Source organism: Chionomys nivalis, chromosome 2 (assembly GCF_950005125.1).
Source record: "Chionomys nivalis chromosome 2, mChiNiv1.1, whole genome shotgun sequence".
In the NCBI taxonomy this organism is placed as follows: Eukaryota; Metazoa; Chordata; class Mammalia; order Rodentia; family Cricetidae; genus Chionomys; species Chionomys nivalis.
This window is the reverse complement of record NC_080087.1, coordinates 53,764,693-53,781,794: the sequence shown is the minus strand read 5'-3', so window position 1 is coordinate 53,781,794 and position 17,102 is coordinate 53,764,693.

Below are 17,102 nucleotides of genomic sequence, written 5' to 3'. Positions count from 1 at the left end.
TTGGATAAAAGCACTTTAATGTAGATTTCTTTGAAGACTAAGCATAAGGGTTTCCGAGAGGTGGCAAAGCATCTAGGAGTACAAGAAGCTTTTAATTTTGTCTGAAAGCAAACCAAAATATTGTCATTATCAGTATTATTTTTGCTGCTCTATGTCTCCAGTAAAGTCTGGAGGTCAATTTTCTGAGGCCTTATAATTCTGAGAAAACAGATAAAGCATAAAGAAACCACAGGGATGGAACAATGCTGCTAGAAGTTAGTGTAAGAAGCAGTGAGGTCACACGTGTGCCTGCAGACTTTGAAGACAGACTGTCAGTTACTAGGGTTTGGTTTATGTTGTTCAGTCAGTAATGCTGGACATTCCAACTTAAATTTATTTTCGATTTTTTCTTACTATACAATTTTTTGTTACTATACAATTAGGTGTATTTTGTTGTGATATTGCCATTCACACGCACACACACACATATGTATATATGCCACACATACAACATACCATACATACATACATACATATATGATTACACTTTGTATCTCTCCTCGGTGGCTTTCCTCTCTCGTTGATCCCCTCCTCCTAAATTCTCCTACCTTCTACATTCAATTACTCTTGTTCACCTTTTACTTCTTTTTAGACTTCTTCCTTTCCACTTCTAGTCCCTTCCTACTTTTCACCCCAGAAAAAATACATACACTTTAAATGCTGCATATGAGCGAAAAATAAAAAATGCATTATTTGTTTTTCTGCATGTGGCTTAGAGAGTACCACCCAATGTAGGTTCCAAAAAGATACCCTGGCTGCAGAATTTGTTCATGTTTCCTTTGCTCCCTTCAGTCCTGAGGTTTGCATTAGGCACAAGACAAGTGATGGTTACTACTTCTAACACTGTTATCTGCAGCTTCTTTTCTCCCCGAGAACAGCCCTGCAGCTCAAATGCTCCATATGGAAGAGCTATAACAAGGCTGATTTACTATATACACAGAGCCCCCAGTAAGAAAGATGTGTGTCTGTCTCTCTCTCTGTGTGTGTCTTTATATGTGAGTGAAATTCTCAGGCTTATACATGTTGTGACAGCCATATTAAATCCTTCCAACAGTGTCTACTAAGCAGTTTAATGCAAGATAGATATATTTCTAGTTTCAGAATACCCCTATGGCTAAGAATGTAAGCACACTTTAGAAGGGATTATTATGATTTGTTTTACTCTCTCAACTACATATTCTGTCCAATCTCAAGTTCAGTAAGGTGAAGCATGTATAGACACACACACACATATATGTGTATATGAAGCTGTGTGCTGGAAAGGGCTTATTCAACTCAACTAACCAGATGAATTTTATGATAACAACAAACACTATCTTTGTGGTGCGGGGGGGAAGAGGGAGGCTAGAAGTGACTATGGAAGCCTCACTGTAGGTTGACCACAGAATAAGAACCCGACATTGTCAAAGCTGGAGGAAGGATTGAAATGACCTGTCAAAATGTTCCCCAAGGAGGCTTTCGACACACAGAGCAACCAGGAGACCAAGAGGAAAAATGGTGGTGGTCATTATCACCTTGGTATCTGCTAACTACAAATGGCTGGGTTCATATTAGGGATTCTTTTTCAGGAGCCTGTAGCAGATATGGATGAAAATACACTAATAGAGAAGGGATGAGCTTTTTAAGGGGACCTGATGCACTTCCTCTATCATTTTTGCTCATCTTAAATGGATTTTAAGCATCCTAAAATGTCCACCATGTGTTCCTTTCCTGTGGCAGATTTACAGGGTGCAACAGGAAATCCATTTCTTTTCCTGTAGATGCTAAATTCATTATCTTAACACAAGATTCTGACTTACTCTTTCTACTTGCTACCATAGCAACCAGTTTCAGGCATTTTTTTCTTTCTATTTTTCTTTCCACTGGAAGCAGAGTAGTTAAATGTAGCAGCGAGAACAGTATCCATTAAAACATTTAAAGATACATAGTATATTTACACCGTAGGGTTTTCTATATCACCTCCATTGTAATGATGTTTTCCTACAGTCTCTAACCATGTTATAGACCATTTCATCAGAAACAAGCAAAGTCTAACATTCTTTAAGATATTTTCAGGAAAATATATTCTTTGCTCTATTTCAAATTTATTCACAGAAGTGATCTAAATGCCAAACAGCTCTGAATAATGTATTAAAATTTTACAAGTTAACAATGATTGTAGACTTTCTGATTTCCTAAGTAAAAAGAAGAATAAATATAGAAAATGGAATACATTTTTGGATGTATTAAAGTATTAAGTTAGGATGATAACTGATGAGAAATAAAAAGAATATCCGGTAGGCTAGTTTGAGTATTGGGGGAATTAGAATTTTGAAGATGCAATATACGATATATTCACACATATCCTAAGTGAGATTGTGGGTATCCATGGCATGGTCACAGAAGAGATCTACACTGGAGTTTCCAGGTATGTCACCAGTAGGGTGATGCCTAAACTGCAGCAGCCATCTAGGACGTATTTTTCACAGCTTATACAATCAAATCCACCTACTGTAGCTTTGGTTATTTGCTCGTATTAAATATAGCCTTCACAAATGATGGCTTTCCTGCTTAGACTATTCTAAGCAGGAAAGCTAAGAGGTTGTACATCACAAGGCATCTGTATCCCAGAGATTAAAGAGGAATGCTGGTGGATAAGGGGTTTGTTTAAAGTTCTTCTCTTTTCCTCATGTTGCTTCTTACCTTACTTCACAACAATGATAGTTAACACTTGGAAGTTATCTAAATTTCCCTTATATTCAGAGATCTGAAGAAAACAAGGTCTATACAGTAAGATCCCATGATCATGTATTTCCATTTTATTCTTCTTCACTACTTAGGTATGTTAGGTTTCTTATTGAATATAGTTGAAATCTATGTAACGTATTTCTAAAATTTTTTTAAATTTTACTTTGTGTGAGTGTGTGTTTTCCTATCCATATTTATACCACTTGCAAGAAGGTGTTTGGGAAATTCATAAGAGGGTGTTCGGTTCCATGGAAATGGAGTTGCAAGCAGTTGGGAGCCACCATATTGGTACTGGGCATGGACTCTGGGGCCCTGCAAGAGTATGTAATGAAGTCTTAGCCATCTCTCCAGGTCCCTCGAGAATGTATTTTGGTAACATACTGCCATATGCAACCCAAAAAATGCACTCATTGATCAATAAATATTTCATCTGAATCAGTCTAGTAGGAGATAAGAGAAGAAAGAATGAAATTGATAACGAATATAGAAAACCCAAGAAAATAATGAACAAAAACTGAGAAACAGCAAATGCTCAAAGACAGACAGACTATGATGATACCTTGGAGTTAAGGAAATATATAAACCATGGGATACTATCCTAGCGACCTGATCTAAAAGACAGGGATTTAAACGACAAGATCTTAGTCATACGCTAACATCTATGTTAGGAAGAACTGAATAAACTCCTCTGAACTAATTAAATGGAAATGGAATTTGACATATTAAGTACTTCAGGAAGTGCTTTAGTTGAAAACAGTGTTGGCCAGTGAAAGGCTTCCTAGGCTATGAGAAGTTTAATAAGTAAGGCTTTCATTGTGGGACCCTAATTGATCAGACAGGACATGTGTGAAAGCAGTGTTTTAAGAAACTGGATGAAGAAAATGCAGTCTGCAAGAATGCTCACGAGCTAGTGTCAGGGAGCTGTGCTATGGTAGTCATCTTGAAATGGTAAGAAAAGAAAGGGAATTAGTATTTTAGAGAAAAATGATTATATTGAGTAGTTAGTTATCAGATAATAACTTAATAGTCCCTATTTTATTATAAGAAAAAAACTGTCTACAGTTGATTGTTTTATTTTATTTGAAAAACATCAAATCCTTATTTGTTGTTTGTTTGTTTATTCTGGAGAAGTAAGAGGAATCAAGGAATTCTTTAGTGTGGAATTTCAGTTTTTATAAGAGTGGACATTATTTGCTTGGGTGCACTGATGGTATGGTTAAGGAAATTGATAGGGAAATGCTTAAAATATTTTTAATTTCAGGTTATGATAGTAAATAGTGATAGCTAGGATACACTGAAACATCTCTTTTGAGTTTCCAGTGATTAAAAAAGTACCGTAAAGAATTTCAAGACCAAGAAGCTTGAGAACTGCTGATGTTTACAACTGTGAGTGTATTTTTATTTATTTATTTATTAAAGATTTCTGCCATTTCCCTCCTCCTCCCCCGATCAAGTCCTCCTCCCTCTTCAGCCCAAAGAGCAATCAGGGTTCCCTGCCCTGTGGGAAGTCCAAGGACCACCCACCTCCATCCAGGTCTAGTAAGGTGAGCATCCAACTTGCTTAGGCTCCCACAAAGCCAGAACGTGCAGTAGGATCAAAAACCCATTGCCATTGTTCTTGAGTTCTCAGTAGTCCTCATTGTCCGTTATGTTCAGCGAGCCCGGTTTTATCCCATGTTTTTTCAGACCCAGTCCAGCTGGCCTTGGTGAGTTACCGATAGAACATCCCCATTGTCTCAGTGTGTGGGTGCACCCCTCACGGTCCTGAGTTCCTTGCTCGTGCTTTCTCTCCTTCGCTGCTCCAATGTGGGTCTCTGTCTCTGTCTTCTTTCATCACCTGATGAAGGTTAATATTAAGGAGCATGCTTATATGTTTTTCTTTGGATTCAGCTTCTTATTTAGCTACTCTAGGATCATGAATTATAGGCTCAATGTCCTTTATTTATGGCTAGAAACCAAATATGAGTGAGTACATCCCATGTTCCTCTTTTTGGGTCTGGCTTACCTCACTCAGGATAGTGTTTTCTATTTCTGTCCATTTGCATGCATAATTCAAGAAGTCATTGTTTTTACTGCTGAGTAGTACTCTAATATGTATATATTCCATACTTTCTTCATCTATTCTTTCATCGAAGGGCATCTAGGTTGTTTCCAGGTTCTGGCTATTACAAACAATACTGCTATGAACATAGTTGAGCATATACTTTTGTTGTATGATAGGGCTTCTCTTGGGTATATTCCCAAGAGTGGTATTGCTGGGTCCAGGGGTAGGTTGATCCCTAATTTCCTGAGAAACCGCCATACTGCTTTCCACGGTGGTTGCACAAGTTTGCATTCCCACCAGCAATGGATGAGTGTACCCCTTTCTCCACAACCTCTCTAGCAGAGGCTATCATTGATGTTCTTTATTTTAGCCATTCTGACAGGTGTAAGATGGTATCTTAATGTTGTCTTGATTTGCATTTCCCTGATTGCTAAGGAAGTTGAGCATGATCTTAAGTGTCTTTTGGCCGTTTGAACTTCTTCTGTTGAGAATTCTCTGTTCAGCTCAGTGCCCCATTTTATAATTGGGTTGATTAGCCTTTTACGGTCTAGTTTCTTGAGTTCTTTATGTATTTTGGAGATCAGGCCTTTGTCAGTTGCGGGGTTGGTGAAGGTCTTCTCCCAGTCAGTGGGTTGCCTTTCTGTTTTAGTGACAGTGTCCTTTGCTTTACAGAAGCTTCTCAATCTCAGGAGGTCCCATTTATTCAATGTTGCCCTTAATGTCTGTGCTGCTGGGGTTATACATAGGAAGTGGTCTCCTGTGCCCATGTGTTGTAGAATACTTCCCACTTTCTCTTCTATCAGGTTCAGTGTGTTTGGACTGATATTGAGGTCTTTAATCCATTTGGACTTGAGTTTTGTGCATGGTGATAGATATGGGTCTATTTTCATTCTTCTACAGATTGACATCCAGTTTTGCCAGCACAATTTGTTGAAGATGCTCTCTTTTTTCCATTGTATCCTTTTAGCTCCTTTATCGAAAATCAGGTGTTCATAGGTTTGTGGGCAGGGTCATTAGATCTTACTACAAAAGCCTGTATGCCACAAAACTGGAAAATGCAAAAGAAATGGACAGTTTTTTAGATAAGTACTATATACCACAGCTAAACCAAGACCAGGTGAACGATCTAAATAGACCTGTTAGTCGCGAAGAATTAGAAACTGTCATCAAAAATCTCCCTTCCAAAAAAAGCCGAGGACCAGATTGTTTCAATGCAGAATTCTAACAGAACTTAGAAGAAGAACTAATACCTATACTCCTTAATGTTTTTCACAATATAGAAACAGAAGAGTCTTTGCCAAATTCCTTTTATGAAGCTACAGTTACCCTGATATCAAAACCACACAAAGACCCAACCAAGAAAGAGAATTACAGGCCTATGTCACTCATGAACATCGACGCAAAAATTCTCAGTAAAATACTGGCAAACCGAATCCAAGAACACATTAGAAAAATTATCCATTATGATCAAGTAGGCTTCATCCCAGAGATGCAGGGCTGGTTCAACATACGGAACTCTATCAATGTAATCCACCATATAAATAAACTGAAAGAAAAAAACCATATGATCATTTCATTAGATGTTGAAAAAGCATTTGACAAAATTCAACACCCCTTTATGATAAAGGTCTTGGAGAGATTAGGGATACAAGGGTCATACCTAAATATAATAAAAGCTATTTACAGCAAGCCGACAGTTAGCATTAAATTAAATGGAGAAAAACTCAAAGTCATCCCACTAAAATCAGGAACACGACAAGGATGTCCACTCTCGCCATACCTCTTCAATATAGTGCTTGAAGTTCTAGCAATAGCAATAAGACAACATAAGGGGATCAAGGGGATTCATATTGGAAAGGAAGAAGTAAGCTTTCGTTATTTGCAGATGATATGATAGTATACATAAGCGACCCCAAAAACTCTACCAAAGAACTCCTACAGCTGATAAACACCTTTGGTAATGTGGCAGGATACAAGATAAACTCCAAAAAATCAGTTGCCTTCCTATACACTAAGGATAAGGAAGCAGAGAGGGAAATCAGAGAAGCATCACCTTTCACGATAGCCACAAATAGCATAAAATATCTTGGAGTAACTCTGACCAAGGAAGTGAAAGATCTATTTGACAAGAACTTTAAGTCTTTGAAGAAAGAAATTGAAGAGGAAATTTCCAGAAAATGGAAGGATCTCCCTTGCTCTTGGGTTGGGAGGATCAACATAGTAAAAATGGCAATTCTACCAAAAGCAATCTATAGATTCAATGCAATCCCCATCAAAATCCCATCAAAATTCTTCACAGATCTGGAGAAGAAAATAATCAACTTTATATGGAAAAACAAAAAACCCCAGGATAGCCAAAACAATCTTATACAATAAAGAATTGTCTTGAGGCATTACCATCCCTGACTTCAAACTCTATTACAGAGCTACAGTATTGAAAACAGCTTGGTATTGGCATAAAAACAAAGAAATCGACCAATGGAATCGAATAGAAGACCCTGACTGTGAGTTTATTCTTATTCATTACTGTAGAGAAGGACTGTGGGACTCGCTAAAGCTGGATAAAGACTAGTGAAACAGGTCTAAGAAAAAACAATGTGGCCTGTCAGTGAGTGATCCTGGTGACAAGACAGTTTATTATTTTTATATTATTGTTATTATTACTATTATGTTGTGTTGTTATTGTTGTTATTGATGTTGTTGCAGTTTAGTTTGCTCTGAGGAATCCTACTCTCCAGCATCCACCAATTTTAAACATGACTATTTGAGAATCATAACTTACAAAATGTTTAACAAAGGCCCTTCCTGGTGTTGTTTTCCAAATGACCCTTGGGAAAGTATTCCGGTTTGATAATTATATCTGAGTCAGAATTTAGTACAGGAGACTTCAACTGCTGTACATTTTGCCTTGACCATCCAACAAACAAAGCTAATTAATAACCTGAGGTTGACAAATAACTGTGTTTAACTTGGAATACAAAAGTTGGAGACACAGCATATCATCGCATATCACAATAGAAACATGACATTTATGGTTCTTATCCATGCAGGACATACATCTGTAGACAATTAGCTGGGAATGTGCTGATGAAATCTGCATAAGGAAACAAACTAAATTCATTTGTATGCTTCTTAATTGTTTCAGGGAAGAATGCTTGACATGTTGCATCCACACGAATTATACAACAGGATGAAGTATTTCTTTAACTCCTTATGCTTTGGAGTCAGAGTGGGGGAAGGGCAAATTCTTAGCCCTATTGCTGCTGCCTGTGGATTCTTCTGAGCAGAGAGGTCCTGGGCTCCAACTGACAGGGCCTCTTTGTTAACAATCTCTACTCTTTGTGGATTGCTCTATATTGCCCAATTCTCAGCTTCCCTAGCCTCAAGACTATTCTGGGTCCTCAAATAGGTGGTCCACAAAAATAACAATGTCAAGGTCATGGAAAATTAAAGTTGAAGAATGGTTCCGGATTTATGGGATTGAGGAGACATGGGAAATAGGTGTAATGTTTGAACTGAGACAGAATCTAGATCAGTAAAAGGGCATTAATGTGATAATTGGCAAAAATCTACAAGCTGTAGAATACTGCCTTGGTGTTAATTTCTTGATTCTGACTTTTTTTTTTTTCCTGTGGGAAGCCTGGAAGAAGGGAACAGGGAAGTTATTAGTAAATATTGAAGAAAAACATTTTGATCTTTGGTCTTGAAATTATTTAAAAGTTAAAGATAAAAAGTTATAGATAATGAACTCATTTATACCTTGTAATGGGTAATAGTTGAGAATTCAGGTTGTGTCAGCAAAAATTCTGGTTTGAGTTCCAGCTCCGTTACATATCCACTATAGGATAGCTTTAAAAAGAATTGCTGTAAGTGTTCTAGTTTTTCCTGTAATGTGGAGAAAGCAATGCTTCCCGCCTTTCAATATGATTGTGAATAATGTAAACAAAGGGCTTAGAAAAATGCTAGGTTTTCTAAATGCTTGTTAGAATTATGAACATTATGGTTTTACAGCGACAATTGTTTCATACTAGAATATTAGAGTGCACTGCAATGCTATTGATTCTCTAGTTATACTCTACCTAGTTGTAAACACATATATCTACCAATGTATATAATGTAATTTATTGGTCCATGAAGAAGCAAAGAGATGCAATGATGCTTTATCTGGCCTTAGGAACTTTTCTGAGAAATACAATGATGCAGAAGAAATGAATTTCTATCCAGTAAAAGAGGCTCATAAAAGTGTGCATTTTATTTCTTGAAATGTTATTTTTAATGTGTGCATGTGTTTTGAGCTGTTACAATAAGGCACAGAGGGGGAGAATGTGGTTAAGATTAGCTTCAGAGACCTCGACATTCCAACACAACAGCGCCTGTAGGAATAGGGGAGGGTATTCTAATAATGGAAGCCATTAGCTGTGGGAAAATCTGTCCCAGGATCATAAAGTGCAGTTGTTCTGGTGTTGTGTAGTTCAGGGCATTTGATTCCCAACCCCTGGCTTTGCTGTTAGACCAGCTGTGGTGCACTAGACTTGCCAAATTTTATTTTCTCCAAGTTTCTCATTTTATGAACCCAGCAACCTTTCAAAAAACTGAAGCTTTCATGCCATTGGCCATGGTTTTAACATAATGAACATCGTATTTAACCAAGTGTAGGAACTTGATCATGTGAACCACGTACAGTTACTAATGAATTCTTCTGGTTTGGGCTGTAGTCGTCATCTTCTCTCTAGAGGTATCTGAAATAGGAGTTGCTACATTATAAAGAGAAGAAAGAGGTTCGAAAGACCACCCCCACCTTGGAGCAGAGAGACAGAGAGGAGTCATTTACAGAGCCTCACACTAAGGGTGGTCTAGTAATCAGTGACTAGGGATCATAAAGATAAATGGTATCTGGCAGAGAGCAAGAATCACACAAATGCTGTCCAAGGGATGGAAAAGGTTGAAACAACAATCTACCCCCCCACACACAACCCTTCCACTTCTGCTAGTACCTCTGGTTGACCAATCATGCCAGAAAGACAGCTTTCTAGGGAACCTGGCAAACCTGGCTTTCAGGAATGGAACATGGAAGAACATTCTTGCAAGCAAGCATAGACAACAAAACACCTCTGCCCACGATGGAAACAACTGATAGAAATGGAGCTACCACTTTACAACAGCATGGGCACTGTTCTCTAAGAATTCTCTGTGCAGGTGCTGTCTCTTTAAATTTTCAGAGCATGTCTCTGAGGCAGTTATTATTAATTCTACTTCGAAGAGGAGATAGAATTTGAGAGAGGTTCTGGTTTGTTTCTGAGCTTGCAAAGCTGGAACGGAACAGATGCCACCTGGCTCTGGATGTACTCACTTTTCTTCCTTCTATTTCTAGGCAGCAGTTAAAACCTTGCTTTGTAATGTGCTCGAAGCTACAGAATTCAAATCTCTAAAGCTGAAAGACATATATAGCACAACTCATATAGTTTTGATTTTCTAAACACAAAATGTTTGCTTAAAAATTGCATAGCTTAGCAAAAAGTGAAAACTTTTTGTATGTTTCCTTGCAAAGTTGCAATTTTTATCGTTTAGCTCGGGTACCATATATTCTCTCTATGAAACCAATGAGGAATTTCAGTGCGGAATGGCATGAAGAGCTCAGATGGAAGGCGTTTGTCTTGAAGAGGCAAGGTAAGTGCTCTTGCGCATGCTCATCACCTCTCTACTTTCCTTAAGTAGAGAGCCTTGCTTCTTCCAGCATCCAAGGGGATGAAAACACGGCGACCAAGAGCATGGCTTGAGGGAATGGGAAGTGAATGTGGTTAGGAATGAATATAGTGCTTATTAATATGCAATAGAATTGTGGTGGGAATTTTGATGGCACCCTGACACTCCAAGACTGTTAAATAAAGTTTATCTTGAATCGGAGGGCAGAGCTAGTAACTAGCTGACTAGAATTTGTTATAGAGAAGCCAGCAATTTGGATAGAGAAGCCATACAGGAAAGAAATGGTGGAAACTTGAGTTTGATGTTTTCTTTTGGTTTGGGGATGAGTGAAGAGATAGGCCTCTTTCTGGGTCTCTGGCCAAAAAGCAAGGTCAGCTGGTTGCTTCTCGGTTTCTCTGATCTAGCAGATTTTCACCCCACATCTGACATTCACATCTTTATGGGTAAATAGAACAATAGAGACTTTGTTTAAACCCGTGGGGCCTCAGGCTATAGCCTAAATCTCTGGCTGGTGGGGCATTGGGTGGGGAGCATAGGACTCACGGATGATAATTAAAATACCAGTAGATTCATATGCAGCCGCTAAGATGACAGAAAAACATCACAGAATACCTGTTCAAACCAGCTGGAAGTGGTTGATGACTATGAGATGGATCAGCCAGCATGAGTGTGTATGCTTTTTTTCAGTAGTGTTCAAGTTTCTGGACAAGAAATGGAGCTTTGAGTTTGGGCAGTTGGATGTGAAATGCCACCGTAGGCTCTTGTGATTGAACACTTGGTCACCAGCTTGTGGCTGCCTTGGGGGGGTTGTAGGGACTTTAGGAAGTGAAGGCTTACTGGAAGTGGGTCACTGGAGATGGGTGTGGCGGTTTCCTAGTCCAGTTCTCCTCTAGTTCCCTCACCTTTATCTGACTGTGGATATGACATGCCAGTAGGCTTCCTGCCCCTGCCACCATGCCTCCCTTGCTATGATGGAATGTGCACCCCTAGAATCGTGAGCTAGCCAGAAGGAAGCCTTGCTTCTTTAAGTTTCTTCTCAAAAAATTTGCCACAAAAATTTGAGAAGTAACTAGTATAGTCTCTCATTGGCCACTGCATTTCCAGGGCTGGTCCATGGGCTTCTGGGGATTCTCCTAGTTGCCCTTCCCATCTCTCTAAAAATCCTGGGCTTACAGATGTGTAATGTCATGTCTAGCATTATGTGGGTTATGGGAGCTGAACTTTGTGCTTTCATTGCATTTTACTCTGAGCAATTTTTCTAGGCACCAAATATGACTTTTATGGTTGTATGATAAATACAAGTAATTCAAGATAGAATATTAAGGGTGTCACTTGTAACAGAAATAAGCAATAATGTCTTTAAGAGTTTTTTTAGTATCTTATTTCTTCTTTCAAAAGTAGATATATCTCTCCTCAGAACAGTTACTTTTTATAATTACACTCTACCTATATCTCCTCTGAGTATTAAAGAAATACTCAGTGGTCTCAATTATGTTGACAAATTGTTGTTTCCTTCTGTATAGTATCAACAGCAGGAGATACAGTGCTCATTATCAGTAGTTCTTTGTGAACAAAAATGTGTATTGATTGATTGATTGATATGTAGCTGTAATGAGTTTTATCTGTACAAACATATTCTATTGCTGTTCACATGTGTAAATTTGTCATTATTGATCCAAGTGAATTTTGCCCGTCAATATTCAGCTTGCAAAGCAGTCATCATGTCCTCAAGTGACATCTCCTTCAGGGGAAAATTTCAGAGAAAAACAGAACAAACAAACACCTAGTACTTCTGACTCATACATATCCCACACACAGAAAAATGTAACTCGTGCTATATGTGTGATTGACACTTCTAGAACCGTAAAGCAGAGCTATATCAGCACACAAATACAATGCAATTGCCCTTACAATTTTTAAATAAATAAATAAGTTTATTTATTTTACATCCTAGCTGCAGGTTCCCCTTCCTCCTTTCCTCCCAACCGCACTACCCTCTTCTGTTCCCATCCCACAATTCACTCCTCCTCTCTTTCATGTCTCCCATGGATAGCAATAAAACGTGGCATACCAAATTGCAGTTAGACTAAGCACAACTCAGAGTTGGAGACAGCTCTTGTTCCCCACTAGAGGACCAAGCAACACAATTGTAACATACAAGCAGAGTGCCTAGGTCAATCTCATGCAGGGTCCCTGGGTTGTCAGTTCAGTTTCTTTGAGCCCCTATGAGCCCAGGTTAGGTGAGTCTGTGAGTTTTCTTGTGGTATCCTTGATACCTCTGGCTCCTACAATCAGTTTTCACCCTCTTCTGTAGGATTCCCCAAACTCTTCCTAATGCCTGGGTGTGGATCTGCATCTTTTTCCATTAGGTGCTAGATGAAGCCTCTCTGATGACAATTGTACTGGCACCAATATAGTCAGAGAAGATGGCTAGCTCAGGCTACATATCCAGCATTGCTAGGCATCTTAGCTGGGGCCATCCTTGTAAACTTCTGGGAGATTCTCTTATTCCAGTTTTTGCTTGACCCTGAAATGCCCCCTTTTCCAGTTTTCTCTTTCAGTATTGTCTCCCTCTGCATCCCTCAAACCTTATTGCTCATGTTCCCATCTCCACTCATCCTCAATCTACTCATGAAATCTCTTCTATTTCTCCTTCCCAAGGAGATCCAGGTGTTCCCCCATGAACCTTTCTTGTTACCTAGTATCTCTCCTTTATTTTACAGCTATTATCCACTTATGAGTGAGTACATACCACTCTCTCAGTCTAGGTTATCTCACTCAGGAATAGTTTTTTTTTCTAGTTCCATCCATTTATCTTCAAATTTCCTGGTGACCTTGTTTTTCACAGCCGAGTAGCACTCCATTGTGTAAATGCATCACATTTTCTTTATCCATTTCTCAGTTGAGGGACATCAAGGTTATTTCCAGGTTCTGGCTATTAGAAATAAAGCTGCTATGAGCACAGTTGAGCAAGTGTCCTTGTGGTATGATTGTGCATTCTTGATGTATATGCCCAGGAGTGCTGTAGCTGGGTCTCATGGTAGATTGATTCCCAGTTTTCTGTGAAACCGCCACTTCCACCTACCAGCAATGGAGGAATGTTCCCCTTGCTCTACATCCTCTCCAGCACAAGATGTCATTTGTGCTATTGATCTCAGCCATTCTGGCAGGTATAAGACAGAATCTCAGAGTCATTTGATTTGCATTCCCTTTGATGGCTGTGGATGTTGAACATCTCCTTAAGTATTTCTTGGCCATTTGAGATTCTTCTGTTGAAAATTCTCTAGTTTCCAGAGTTCTTCATATATTTTGCAAATCATCCCTCTGTCAGATGTGGAGTTGGTGAAGATCTTTTCCCATTCTATAGGCTGCTGTTTTGTCTTGTTGATAGTGTCCTTTGATTCACAGAGAATTTTCAGTTTCATAATATTCCATTTGGTAAATATTTATCATAGTGCCTATATTACTGGTGTTCTGTTCAGGTAGTCATCTCCTGTGCCAATATATCCAGGACTGTTTGCAACTTTCTCTTCTTTCAGGTTAAGTGTATCTGGATTTATGTTGAGGATCCACTTGATTTGAGTTTTGTGCAGGGTGGTAGATATGGATCTATTTACATTCTTTTACATACTGACATTGTATCCAGCCATCTGACTAAAGGTGTTTATCAGCTGTAGGAGTTCCCTGGAAGAATTTTTGGGGTTGCTCATGTATACTACTGTACCATCTGTGGATAACGATACATTGTCTTCCTTTCCAATTTGTGATCCCTTGATCTCCATTTTTCATCTTGACAGTGTTCCTATTTCTTCTGTTTCTATTTTATGGAGTAATTTGAAGAATATTGACATTAACTCATCTTCGAAAGTCTTGTAGAATTCCATGTTAAAACTGTCTAGCCCTGGACTTTTTTTGATTGTGAGACTTTTAATGACTGCTTCTGTTTCCTTAGTGGTTATAGGTCTATTTAAATTGTTTATCTAATCTTTATTTAACTTTAGTAAGTGGTATATATCAAGAATTTTTTTCCATTTCTTTTAGATTTTCCAGTTTTGTAGAATTAACAATCACTAGTCATTAATATACCTCAATACCAATGGACTCAATTCTCCAATACAAAGACATGGGCTAATGTAGTAGGAGGCCATTTGTTTGTTCCTGGATGCTCAGCCCAGAAAAAAATCCACACAAAAACTGTATTAATTAAATCTACTTAGACCATTAGCTCTAGTTTCTTATTGGCTAACTCTTATATCTTAATTTAACCCATTTCTATTAATCTGTGTATTGCCATGTGGCTGTGGTTTACAGGGTAAAGTTCCATCTGCCGCCTGTCTCTGGCAGGGCTACATGGCTTCTCTTAACTCTGCCTTCTTTCTCCCAGCATTCAGTTTAGTTTTCCCCACCTAGCTAAGTTTTGCTTTGTTATAGGCCAAAACAATTTCTTTATTCATTAACCAATAAAAGCAACACATAGACAGAAGGACCTCCCACACCAGGCTAATGGAATGAATATGAAAACAGGATCCATGATTTTGATACATATAAGAAAAACATCTCAACATTAAAGATAAACATTACCTCATAGTACAGGGCTGGAAGTAGATTTTCCAATCAAATATACCTAAGAAGCAAACTGGTGTAACTATCCTAATATCTAACAAAATAGACTTCCAACCAAAATTAGTAAGAAGAGATGGAGAAAGGCATTTAATATTCATTAAATGGAAAAATCACAAAGATGACATCTGAATTCTGAACATCTATGACCCAAATACAAGTAAGAGAAGTATTACTAAAGCTTTAGTTACACATAGGACCCTATACAATAATACTGGGAGACTTTAACCCCCATTCTCACCAAAGGACAGGTAATCAAGACAGAAACTGTAGTGGCATTTCAAATGTATTTTTTAATAAATAGTACTGTCTGAAGATCTGAGAGTAAAACAGTCCCACCGGTCAGCCTTACAGACCAGGTTATGCTAACATACACCTTTAATCCCAGTAGCCACAATGATATGCACTTTTAATCACTGTAGCCACAATAACACACACCTTTAATCCCAATAGCCACACTAGTTGCCATAGAAATCAGGTGGTGCACATCTTTAATCCCAGCCCTAGAGAATATTATAAAACAGGAGGAAACAGTTCTCAACACACAGCCTCATTCTGAGATTTCAGGAGGCAGGATTACCATTTCAGACTGAGGTCAAGGTAAGAGCCAGTGACTGGTTATTTTGCTTTTCAGACCTTCAGGTTGAACCCCAGTTTCTTTTTTTGAGGTTTTATTAATTATGCTTAAAAAAAATAAAGGGAGAAATAATGGAGCTAACAGACATTATGACTCAAGTGGGACTAACAGATATCTACAGAATATTTCACCCAAACACAAGAGAATATATCTTCTTTTAGCACCACATGTAACCTTCTCCAAAATTGACCATATACTCAACCACAAAGCAAGTCTCAACAGATACAAAAAGATTGAAATAATTTTCTGCTATCTTATTAGGTCACCATGGATTTAAGATGCATTTCAATAGAAAGGCTACAAACTCACGGAAACTGAACAACTCTCTACTGAGTTACCAGTTAATTGTTACATATTAGGATAGCTACACCAGTTTCTTTCTTAGGTCCATTTGATTGGAAAATCTATTTCTAGCCCTGTACTATGAAGTAATGCCTATCTTTGATGTTGAAGTGTGTTTTATGTATGCATCAAAATAATGAATCCTCTTTTCATATCCATTCCGTTAGCCTGTATCTTTTTATTGGAGAAATGAGTCCATTGGTATGGAGAGATATTAATGACTAGTGATTGTTAATTCCTGTCATTTTGTTGTTGTTGTTGGTAGTGTGTGTGTGTGTGTGTGTGTGTGTGTGTGTTTCCCTGGTTTTGCGTGTGTGGGAGTATATATTGCCTATGTTTTTGTGGTTGTAATTAACTTCTGGGGTTAGAGTTTTCTTCCTAGTACCTTCTGTAGGGTTGGGTTTATGGATAGCTATTGTTTAAATTTGACTTAGTCATGAATTGTCTTGTTTTCTCCATCTATGGTGATTGACAGTTTTTCTGGGTATAGTAGTCTGGGCTGGCATTCATGGTCTTTTAGGGTCTGCAAGACATTTGTCCAGGCCCTTCAGAATTTTAGGTTCTCCATTGAGAAATCAGATGTGATTCTAATAGGTCTGTCTTACATATTACTTAGCTTTTTTCCCCTTGCTGCTTTTAATATTCTTTCTTTGTTTTGTATGTTTAATGTTTTGATTATTATGTAATGAGGAGATATTTTTTCTGAATTAAACTATTTGATGTTCTGTAAACTTCTTGCACCTTTACAGACATGTACTTCTTTAGTTGGAAAATTTTCTTCTATGATATTTTGTTAAATATATTCTTTGTGTTTCTTTTATTCCTAATATTCTTATGTTTGATTTTATCATATTTTCCCATATTTCCTGTTTTGTGTTAGGAATATTTTAGATTTAATATTTTTATTGACTGATGAATCTATTTCCTCTATTGTGCCTGAGATTCTCTCTACCATCTTTTGAATCATCTGCTAGTGATTCTTGCATCTGT